This window comes from Capra hircus, chromosome 13, assembly GCF_001704415.2.
Source record: "Capra hircus breed San Clemente chromosome 13, ASM170441v1, whole genome shotgun sequence".
Classification (NCBI taxonomy): domain Eukaryota; kingdom Metazoa; phylum Chordata; class Mammalia; order Artiodactyla; family Bovidae; genus Capra; species Capra hircus.
The window spans coordinates 68,570,155-68,581,975 of NC_030820.1; positions in this window are offsets into that span (position 1 = coordinate 68,570,155).

An 11,821-nucleotide genomic window follows, 5' to 3' on the forward strand; every position below is an offset into this window, starting at 1 on the left:
CAAAACCTCTAAGCAGAGCTTTACAACCTTTTTGGCACCGGGGACTGGTTTCATGGAAGACAATTTTTCTGTGGACCAAAGTCCACAGAAGGAGGGAGGCGGGGAGGGGAAAATTGTTCAAGTGTGTTACTTTACTGTGTACTTTATTTCTATTATCATCGCATCATCTCCACCTTAGAGTACCAGGCATTAGATCCTGGCGGCTGGGGACTCCTGTGCTAGGGTCAAGTGGAGCCCTTCAGCTTCCCACTTTTACCTTTTTTTTTTTTTTTTTTTACTCCTTTTACTCTCTCTACTCAAACCTATTTCCATGTGATGGAGCATCAGAGTTTCATGTCCTGTGTCTCTTGTTGGCCAACTCTTTGTGACCCCATGGACTATAGCCCACCAAGCTCCTCTGTCCATGGGGTTTTCCAGGCCAGAATACTGGCATGAGTTGACATTTCCTTCTCCAGGGGATCTTCCAGACCAGGAATCTAATCCATATCTCCCGCCTTGGCCGGTGGATTCTTTATCATTCAGCCACTAGGGAAGGCCCCCCCACCCCCCGCCGGCCCCCGTGTCTATTACTTCACTGTTAGTACAGAGAGACAACGTCTATCTCAAAGAACTCTTGAGTTTTTAGCGTCTGATTTCTTTTTTCTTGCAGGACCAAAGGCCCCTGCTCTGCTTGGCTCTGTCCAGTTCTGTCTGGCTGTGCTCTGTCCTCTGAAATAACTTCTCTGCTTCAGTTTTCCTTCTCCTTTCCGAAGCCAGTCCTTCCTGCTTCTCCTCTGGTTTTTCTAGTGAAGCCCATGATGCCAATTCCAGCTGTTTATAATCACCTCCCTCAGGCTTCTTGGGGTGAATGACTCAGCACTCTGCCTTATTTTCTTTGTGTGTGTGTGAGTGTTCAAGAAACCAGATATTTGTTTAACATAGTCCCTGCAATGTCATAATCACTAGATCTTCCTGCATGCTTCCCTTAAGTAAGTTGCTCCTACAGTTCTCAAGTCACTGAGTAAAGAAGGTAGATTTTGAAATTAGAAGTAACTGGACTTGAATCCACCTCTAACTGAACATCCTGGTTATTTAGCCTCTCCAAGCCTCAGTTTTTTCATCTGTAAATAGGGTTCATGGCACATATTTCTCAGGGTTATTACACCAAGCCTCAGTTTTTTCATCTGTAAATAGGGTTCATGGCACATATTTCTCAGGGTTATTACAAAGATAAAATGAAAACATGAATGAAAAAGGCCTGTTGAAGTGCTTACCTACTGGATTTTTTTTTTAACTCAAAGCATATTACTTCTTTTTTGTCTCAGATATCCAGTCAGCAATTAAATCGAATGAATTCTTCCTTCCAAATGTCTTGCAAATGATCTCATTTCTACTACTCCTTTTTTAATCAAGGTCATAGTGCTTAGTTCTGAACTATTAAAATGCTCTTCTGAGTGATTTTTTTTTCAGCTTCTCATCTTCAACTTTTTGTATTAGATTAATTTCTCTAAATTATGCATTCTATTCCTGCTCTAGGATCAGCACCCAACCCTTCAAGGTCACTCTTAGCTGCAGGTTTGAGTTTTATCCTTGCGGATTCAGCTCTCCCCACCCAGTTCTCTGAGCTAGCATCTATCAAAGCATGGTGCCCAGGTTGCCTCTGGGCATGCTAAGGCATGCTGTCAGAGACACCCCCCCCCCCACACCTCAAGAAATTTACCCTGGTATCTAGACTTCCCATAATCTTGGCCCATCTTGCTCTCCTTCCTTTCCATTTTATCTCGTCTTGTCTTTGCATTCCAGAGAGTCTTCCATCTTAAAACACTGAAATGGGACTTCCCTGGTGGTTCAGTGGTTAAGAAGCCTCCTTGCAATGAGGGAGACGTGGATTCAATCCCTGTCGGGGAACTAAGATTCCACGTGCCATGGAGCAACTAAGCCCATGCGGCACAACTTCCGGGCCCTCGTGCCACAGCTAGAGAGTCCACGCACTACAGCGCAAGATCCTGCAAGCCTCCAACAAAGACCCGATGCAGCCAAATTAAAAAAATAATAATAAAGGATATTATCGTTAAAGGAAAAGACTAGGCACTGAAATATCACCAGATAAAGAGTCTGATCATTTGATCCATGGAGACTAGGGTTTGAATCTGGACTGCAGCCTACCAGGCTCCTCCATCCATGGGATTTTCCAGGCAAGAGTACTGGAGTGGGGTGCCATTGCCTTCTCCCAATTTTAAGGAGTAACTTAAAAAGTCACTTATCTCCCGGTCATCAGTATAAAATGAGGAGGATGACACCCATATTAGATAATATTGGGGGGACTACATAAGAGCACAGGGTCAAACTACCCACTGACCAATGGAAAACACTCAACAAATACTCATCCTTCTTTCTTTCTACTCTGGTGTTGCCTTCTGTCCATCAGAGAAGGGATCGTATCCTCACGCTCTCCACATTGCGTGTCACCTCTTTGCTTCACCAACTCTCTTTTTCTCGTGTTCTTCTTTCTGTTCCTACTAACTATTTATGTTAAACCAATCCACCCTGTGGGCTTCCCTCGTAGCTCAGCTGGTAAAGAAGCTACGTGCAATGCAGGAGGCCCTGGTTGGATTCCTGGGTCTGGAAGATCTGCTGGAGAAGGGATAGGCTACCCACCCCAGTATTCCTGGGCTTCCCTGGTGACTCAGCTAGTAAAGAATCCACCTGCAGTGCAGGAGACCTGGGTTCAATCCCTGGATTGGGAAAATCCTCTGGAGAAGGGAAAGGCTACCCACTCCAGTATTCTGGCCTGGAGAAGTCCATAGACTGTCTCCATGGACTGTAGAGTCCATGGAAGGTCTCAAAGAGTTGAACACAACTAAGCAACTATCGCTTTCAATCTACTCTGTAATGACAATGGGAAAAAGAACACTCGGAGTAAACATTTTTATATTTTTGGACACCAAGCAGCATATAACCAAAATGCACAATGAAACAACTACAGAAATAAGAAGGAGACATCGATGGAAACACTTTCAGAGGATCAGGAAATATAGCCTCATCTTCCTCAGCCCAATATGCCTTTGCAGGAAATATACATAGGCTCCAATTAGAAAATACTGGTTTTGTAAAATATCCATGGGCCATCAAATAGCATCTGTTAGCCAACACAGAAATTCTCCATAAGGAACAAACTCAAAAATCAAGCAACAGCAAAAACCTGTGGGCACTATTCAGACCCCAGCTCATGTTCTTCCTCTTCTCAAGGACTTTCTAAAAGCCTTCTCCTAGGGCTGCAGGCAGCATGGACATGATGGCTTTTCTGAAACCCAGTTGGCCTTGCTTCTCATTGGGAGGGCTGCCATGCTCCCTAAATGCACTTCCTCCCTCATGTCCCATCTTAAAAAATTGCAGGAAGTTTGTTTCTTTCATTCATGAATCCAGTTGCCCATGTGGTCATTCATTCCCTGATGCATTCATTTAAGATATTCACCTATTGAAGATAAATAACCACCCAAAGGCATCCCTGGCAATTAATGTTTACTCCAGAAATCATCCTGGGTCCAACCCATGGTTGGTGTGCAACTCAGCAACTCAGTGGTGCAAACATCTCATATTGGGCAAGGTGTTCTACAGATTTAAGGTTGTTAAGAAAAGTAAATTAGGACACTTGCTTCATGAAGGAGTGGAGAATGGGGTTAGCATCACATCTCTGATTTTGAGATGTGAAGGACAACTTCACTCCTGGCCTCTTCTCTGTGAGCCCTATGGCTCCACGTCTTCCATGTTGTCTGTCATCAATCCCTGAATGAACATGAGACGACCTGGTGGCCATGGATTCTTGGCCGGTCTTTCCATATTACTGATCCCATATTACTCCTCCTCACCTGCCTGCCTTCCCTCCGTTGGCTGCCCTTGCCTCCGCAGCCAGGACCAGCCTCACCTGGAAGGACCTCAACATCTAGGATAAGGTCTCTCAGAGTCCTCTGTGTCTGGTCCTCCTAGCTTTACCCAGGTGGTATATCTGACGCTCATCATCTGTAAATACAGTCTTGTATCCCCTGGGTCAGTTCCAAACAAGGCAGACTCAGCCTCACTGGGGAGTGGGCTCTCCAATGAATTTTGCATTCTGACACCCAATTTTTGCTACTGGGTTCCATGTTATCCATTTGGTAAATAATTAACCATCACCTACTAAGTTGGTGTCAAGGATCTTAAATTCAGAGATGAATAAGACACAACATATGCCATTTAAAGAACTATTAGAAGATGTCCTTAGTGGTCCAGTGGATAAGAATCTGCCTGTCAATGCAGAGGACATGGATTCAATCCCTGGTCCAGGAAGATTCCACATGCCACAGAGTGACTAAGCCTTCAACCCACAATTACTGAGTCTGTGGCTGTAAGGAAGAATAGCCCCTACTCACTGCAACTAGAGAAAACCCTTGGCACAGCAACCAAGATTCAGCACAGCTAAAAATAATTAATTAAATTTTACAAAAAGTAACTATTAAATTAGTGGAAAAGATCAAATATTTTGCAAATAATAAGCACAATACAGCTTCATTAGCTGTATTACTTATACAACTCAGACAGTGAGACATACAAGTTCTTGGGCTTCTTTTGCCAGTTAGTAGCTACATCTTCTCCTAATCTTCACTCATTCTTTCACTTGACAAGTGTTTATTAAGGACTGAATATATCCTAGGCCTTAGGGAAGAAAAGCTATGACCAATATAGACAGCATATTAAAAAGCAGAGACACTACTTTGCTGACAAAAGTCCATCTAGTCAAAGCTATGGTTTTTCCAGTATTCATGTATGGATGTGAGAGTTGGACCAAAAGGAAAGCTGAGCACCAAAGAATCGACGCTTTTGAACTGTGGTGTTGGAGACTCTTGAGAGTCCCTTGGACTGCAAGGAGATCAAACCAGTCAGTCCTAAAGGAAATCAGTCCTGAATATTCATTGGAAGGACTGATGTTGAAGCTGAAACTCCAATACTTCTACCTGATGCGAAGAACTGACTCAGTGGAAAAGACCCTGGAAAAGATTGAAGGCAGGAGGAGAAGGGGATGACAGAGGATAAGATGGCTGGATGGCATCACTGACGCAATGGACATGAGCTTGAGGAAGCTCCGGGAGTTGGCGATGGACAGGGAGGCCTGGAGTGCTGCAGTCCACGGGCAGCAGCTGAGCACAACTGAGTGACTGAACGGACCTGAGGGTTGCAGTAATGAAATCACAGACGCACTTTTCACTGTTACAGAGTTTACAGTCTAGTGAGAGATGGAGATTAAAAAAAAGGTGTTAGTTGCTAAGTCGTGTCTGACTCTTTGCAGCTTCATGGACTATAGCCCACCAGGCTCCTCCATCCTTAGGGTTTCCCAGGCAAGAACACTGGAATGGGTTACCATTCTTTTCTCCAGAGGATCTTCCCAACCTAGGAATTGAACCTGGGTCTCCTGCTTTGCAGGTGGATTCTTTGCCATCTGAGCTAGCAGGGAAGCCCCATATAATTACAACTTGTGATGAATTTCAACATATACTTATTGAGGGCCTGCAGTGTCTCTGGCACTGTTCTAAACACTGTGGACATGGGGACAAAATGACATCCATTTCCAAACTTCCTAAACCGTCTAGAGAGCAGTTAAGAAAAAAGATAAAAAGGGAACACATGTCCTCAGCTCAGTTCTCTATGAAGACACAGAGGAGTGGGATGGGGTGAGTGGGAGGGAGGCTCAAGAGGGAGGGGATATATGTATTCATATAGTTGATTCACTTTGTTGTACAGCAGAAACTAACATAATGTTTTTAAAGCAATTATAAGACCAATTAAAACTAAACAAATAAAAGGGAACCTGTGTCATAATTTAGTGGTCAGTGCCAAGGAAAAGGGCTTCCCAGGGAGCTCAGTGTTCAAGAATCTACCTGTCAGTGCAGGGGACACAGGTTCAATCTCGGGGTCAGGGAGATCCCCTGAAGAAGGAAATGGCAACCCACTCCAGTATTCTTGCCTGGAAAATCCCGTGGACAGAGGAGCCTGCCAGGCTACAGTGCATGGGGTCTTAAAGAGTCAAACATGACTAAGTAACTAAGCGTACATGCACAGTAAGGAGTAAAAGTGTAAAACAGAAACAGGGGCCAATGGAATATTGGGAACATTGAAGATGGAGTTATATTGTTAAATGAGAAGGAAATGCCTCCCTGAAAGTGAGTTTTTAAAAAAAAAAAAAAACAACAACTTTGAAGCAGTGAGGTCACAAGGCCTATGGACTTTTGAGAGAAGAGCATTCCTAGAAGAGGAAATGGCAAGTGGGAAAGGCTTGACGTGAGTGTATCGGAGTAAAGAGAACACAGCACAGCAATAAAGACGTGCAGAGGCCATCTCCAGTGGTCTAGTGGCTGAGACGCTGTGTTCCCAACACAGGGGGCCTGGGTTGGATCCCTGGTCAGGGAACCAGGGCCCACATGAGGCAGCCAAGACCAGGTTCATCCAAATAAATTTTGAAAAATAAAATAAATGGAATTTGTTTAAAACATTTTTAAAGCCCGGGGACATTCATTTGACGTGGTCAACAAAGGCCTCTGTGGGGAGATAATCTTTAAGCTGAGATGGGAGACCGAGGCAGTGCTTCTCTCTGTTACATGACTGTGTTCCTTTTAGGATTTCTGTTTCTGATTCTAACCGCTTCCTGTGCTTAGGACTCCTTCCTGAGAAGCAGACCCCACCAATGGTGCCCGATGTCTCCCAGGTCTCTCCCTCCCGGAGCTCTTAACCAGGACAGTGCTCCAAACAAGGATGTCACTCCAGCATAGTCGTGCCCACAGATTTCTGATCTCTTTGCTCACATGTCCGCTTTTTGCTCACAACCCCACAGTGCCCCACTGTAGAAATGAGACCACCCCGGGAACCTGAAAGAATTTCCCATGTCCATGTGGACAACTAGGACCCCTCTCTCCATCAACAGTCAGCTTTCCGGCTGGGCAGGTTCCCTCCATTCCAGTCCAGCACCAATTCCTCCTCCAGACGCCTCAGGCTTCTGAGGTCCTGGCAGGCCTGGCAGCCAGTCCTGGCCAAGTTATGACACATTCACGCTGCCCTGGAAAAGGCAGCAATATAGCTTCTGGAGACTTGATGATTTATGGGGCTTCAGCCTACTTGGAAAGCCTACAGAGAGAAATGACAAAGGAACATGAGCTATGATGAGTTCTATTCAGTTCTCTTTTGCCATTTACTAGCTATACATCTCTAGAAAAGTTGACTTCACTGAGCCTCGGTTTCCTCATTTGTAAACTGGGCATTCTTTCCCTACTTCGCGGCTCTTGAAGGATTCAATAAAAATAAATTAACTGAAGTATCTGACACCTAATAAGTGTTCCAATGAATGTTTGTTGACTATGAAACTTCAATCCCCTCTTTGGTTTATGCCAGGAGTCAGCAATCTATGGTCTACAGGTCAAGTCTGGCCCATGGCTGGTTTTCATAAATAAAGCTTTACTAGAATAGAGCCACGATGTTAATTTGCATTGTCTATGGAAGGCTTTCATGCTACAAAGCAGGTCTTGTGCCACAAAGACCACATGTCCACAAAGCCTAAAACATTTATTACCTGGTCCTTTATACAACAGATGTGTAAATCTCTGGTTTATACCATCCTGGGACATCTAGCACTATGGTTAAGCACAGGCTCTGGAGTCAGGCTGCCTGGGTTTAAATGCTGATTTTATCACATACTAGCTTTGGAAATCTGAGCAAATTATTTAACTTACCTGGACCTTAATTTCTACATCTGTATTAATAAAGTGGGAATACTCATTTATCACATTTGGCTGATGCAAGGATTAAATAAGCCAGTCTAATACAGAGGATAGCACACTTGCCTTGCAAACAGTTAGAGTTAATCAACATAACAGTTATACTGTCAGTGTTATGTAATACTACAGATGGCATCCCAGGAGTTTCTCCATCAACTGGAGCTAGGAATAGTTTTCAGAATCAACCTGAAACCCAAGGATCCTGCTTAATGTGCGTATTAGGCATATAAACATCCCTCAAGGTGGCTCATACATGGCCCAAAATTCCAGGATCTGATCCCACTCTTTCTAATTCTCCCCGTGGATGCTTGCCATCTTCTCCCTCCTGGAACCTGGTTGTAATCTGGCCTGAAGATTCAGGCCTCCAGATGAGGACCTCCTTGCCTTGCTTCAAGCCCAATGAGGGCATGCAGTCCCTGCCAGTGAGTCACTTACCAAGCCACCCTGAAGTGAAGGGCCTCCTTACTAGCAAAATGTCCTGGGCTTAGCAGAGACTCTTTGTGACCCCATGGACTGTAGCCCACCAGGCTTCCCTGGCCACGGAATTCTCCAGGCAAGAATACTGGAGTGGGTTGCTGTTCCCTTCTCTAGGGGATCTTTCTGACCCAGGGATCAAACCTGAGTATCCTGCATTGCAAGCAAATTCTTTACCATCTGAGCTACCAGGGAAGCCCTAAATCAACCTAATCTAACCAAAACAGTTGTTTGTCCTTTTTGGAAGAGGGTTGTATAAAAAGTCTAAGTCATAAATTCAATCACGTGGATTTACCTGCTGCTTCTATTGACAGGATCACAGCCTCGTGTTAGCAGATGAGTGTCTGCTAACTCTCAGAGCCCCAGATTTCCTGAGACTTAACACTGCCCACATCGACAGGACAGATGCGTACACTTTTGAGCAGCTATCAAATTCCTGGAGATGACTCCCCATGTGAATCAAAAGCAGTTTGATTAAGAGCCAAGCCACCTGTGGGGAGTGTAGCAGAAAGTGCCGCCACCCCACCCTAAATGGATAAAGACATTCATGCTGCAAATCAGGGGTGCCCGCACACACCCCAGGTGTGGCAATATTAGGAGGCAACAGTCCTGTCCAGGGATCCACGTGACTGTTGAGTTGGTTTGTCTGAACCAAGAAAGTCTCTTTAGCAAGTATGGACACCTCCTTGAAAAGTAAAGATCTCAGCCACAAAAGCTGAGAACAATCTTGCCCCAGTGTGAGATCACTTTCTAACTTAAATAACCCCAGACGGGCCTTGGCAAACTCTCCAAACAGTTGATGAAGGCATTTGCTAAGGAAAAAAATTCAATCAACTTCTGTTACTGACACCTTCTTTCTCTGGCTTTATTACCACCCCAGATGCAGAATTTAGGATTCTGAGGGCAAGAGAGTCCCAGTAAAGGGCTTCCCTAATTCTAGAGCAGGGCTCTCCAGAAATCTGTGTTGACTTTCTGGTTGACCAAGCTTCACTTTCAGAGAAGGCAATGGCACCCCACTCCAGCACTCTTGCCTGGAAAATCCCATGGATGGAGGAGCCTGGTGGGCTGCAGTCCATGGGGTCGCACAGAGTCGGACACAACTGATGCGACTTAGCAGCAGCAGCAGCAGCAAGCTTCCCTTTGCACAAACCAAAGTCATTTATATATTATCTGATGCTATTCTATGAAGTGTTATTCCAAACCCAATTCCTCCAATGTCCTCTTTGCTAACAAGACCTAAATACATCTAAATATAATGCTGGCAGATTTCTTTCTGATGTCACCTAACTAGATTTTTCCATTCTAATTTAGACAGCGATGAGATCGAGGCTTTCATTGCAGCCTGTCTGTCAGTCCGTCAGTCAGATTGGTAACACATTTGCACCATACCAGCCAACCCACCACAAAGCCTGCCATGCCCCAAGGCAGCGTTCAATGTGCTCCAGAACTTGACTAGGAGACTCAGGGGGAGCGTGATGGAAGAGGGAATTACTCTTGCCAAATTTTGCAGAATTTTTAAAAGACATCAGATTTCCCACAAACTTGGGAGTCCTCAGAGTTGGAAATGAGATGCAGAGTGTCTCCTTACACAGATACACATATGTACCATCCCCATGCTGCCTCCAGGAGCTGGGAAAAGGCACGAATGGGCTGCAGAGCGTGTCCATCTAAGGACCACAGTTCAGGGCTGGCCTTCGACTCCTCTCATGCCCGGAGGCTCCAGAAATCCAGACTGCAGAGAAGTGAAGGGAGAACATATAATCCAGAAGCCAAGTTCTTTCCCGCCTCCTTCTTGCTATTCAACCACTTGGCACTTGAAAGATGTTTCTCATTAGGGCTGATGCAGAAGCTGAAGGGAAGACCTAGATGGCTGAGTGATGGAAATCCTCTTCCCCATGGCAGGAAGATGGTCCGAGCCACCTTCCAAGGTTCCGCAGGAGATACCTTGGAGAGACGCTGGGGGAGGCCACTCTTGAAAGCTTTGGAAGGTCTGTGAGGCTCATGCCCAGTGCTGGCCTGACTGCAAAACATGCTCCCTGTCCTTCTTCCTCATCTGTGGCTGAGATGAAACTTCCCAGCAGCATGTCTATGAGAGGCTGAAGGGAAGATCAAATGAGGCAAATAAATCCCTCCAGTGGCTGCCACGTGGGGGTGACTCCACCCATGACCGAGCATGTTGCCCTGAGGATTGACATCAGTGGGTAAATTTAGCCCCACAGTGAGTCTGTCCCAGGTATATACATTTCCCAAGTGCCTCTGGTGAGCTTAGAGCAGTGCACGAAGGCTTCCTGTTTTTTCTTTATCTCAGTTGATCTTCCATTCAGCCTCTCATAGACGTGCTGCTATGAAGAAGTTTCATCTTAAACCCAGAGCTAGGTCCTGGTGATATGGTGGTTAACAAAAACTAGAAAAATGGTGTGTGTGTGTTCAGTTGCTCCGTCATGTCCAACTCTTTGGACTGTAGCTCGCCAGGCTCTTCTGTTCATGGGATTTTTCAGGCAAGAATACTGCAATAGGTTGCCATTTCCTCCTCCTCCAGGTGATCTTCCTGACCCAGGGATCGAACCTGAATCTCCTGTGTCTCCTGCATTGTAGGCAGATTCTTTACCACTGAGGCATCTTTACCCATTCTGGGGAAGCCCAGAAAAATGACATAGATGATCTTCTTTGCAAAGCAGAAATAAAGACACAGATATAGAGAGCAAATGCATGGATACCAAAGGAGGAGGTTGGGATGAATTGGGAGATTGAAATTGACATATATACACTATTGATACTATGTGTAAAATAGATAGGAAAGATGCCGAAGCAGAAACTCCAATACTTTGGCCACCTGATGCAAAGAGCTGACTCATTGGAAAAGACCCTGATGTTGGGAAAGACTGAGGGCAGGAGGAGAAAGGGGACAACAGAGGATGAGATGATTGGATGGCATCATTGACTCAATGGACATGAGTTCTGAGCAAACTCTGGGAGATGGTGAAGGACAGGGAAGCCTGACGGGCTACAGTCCATGGGGTCCCAAAGAGCTGAACACAATCGAGCAGCTGAACAACCACCATAAAATTGGTAACTAATGAGACCCTGCTGTATAACACAGGGAACTCTACTCAGTGCTCCATGGTGACCTGAATGGGAAGGAAATCCAAAAGAGGGGATAAATGTAAACATAAAACTGATTCCCTTTGCTCTACAGAAGAAACAAAAACAACATTGTAAAGCAACTATACTCCAATAATAATTAATTAAAAAAAAAACCACAAGGCACATAGGTCAGAATCCAATAAAAGAGACCTGTATTCATCAGATCATCATATCCACAACTGAGCTTTTCCAAGGTGAGTGGCTGATGTATTTGAACAGAGAGGGGTGCTAGGCAAGATCTGGGAAGCAGAGCATCTTGGTTAAGCTTGGAGACATTGGAGCCAGTCAGCATGGGGTCAGATCTCAGCTCTGCCTGTTTTGCTCAGAGAGAGACCTTGGCCAAACGATTTGGTCTTTCTGGTGCCTCATCTGTGAAACAAGGCTAATAATAGTACCTACGTCATGCAGTCTTTAAGGGATTAAGT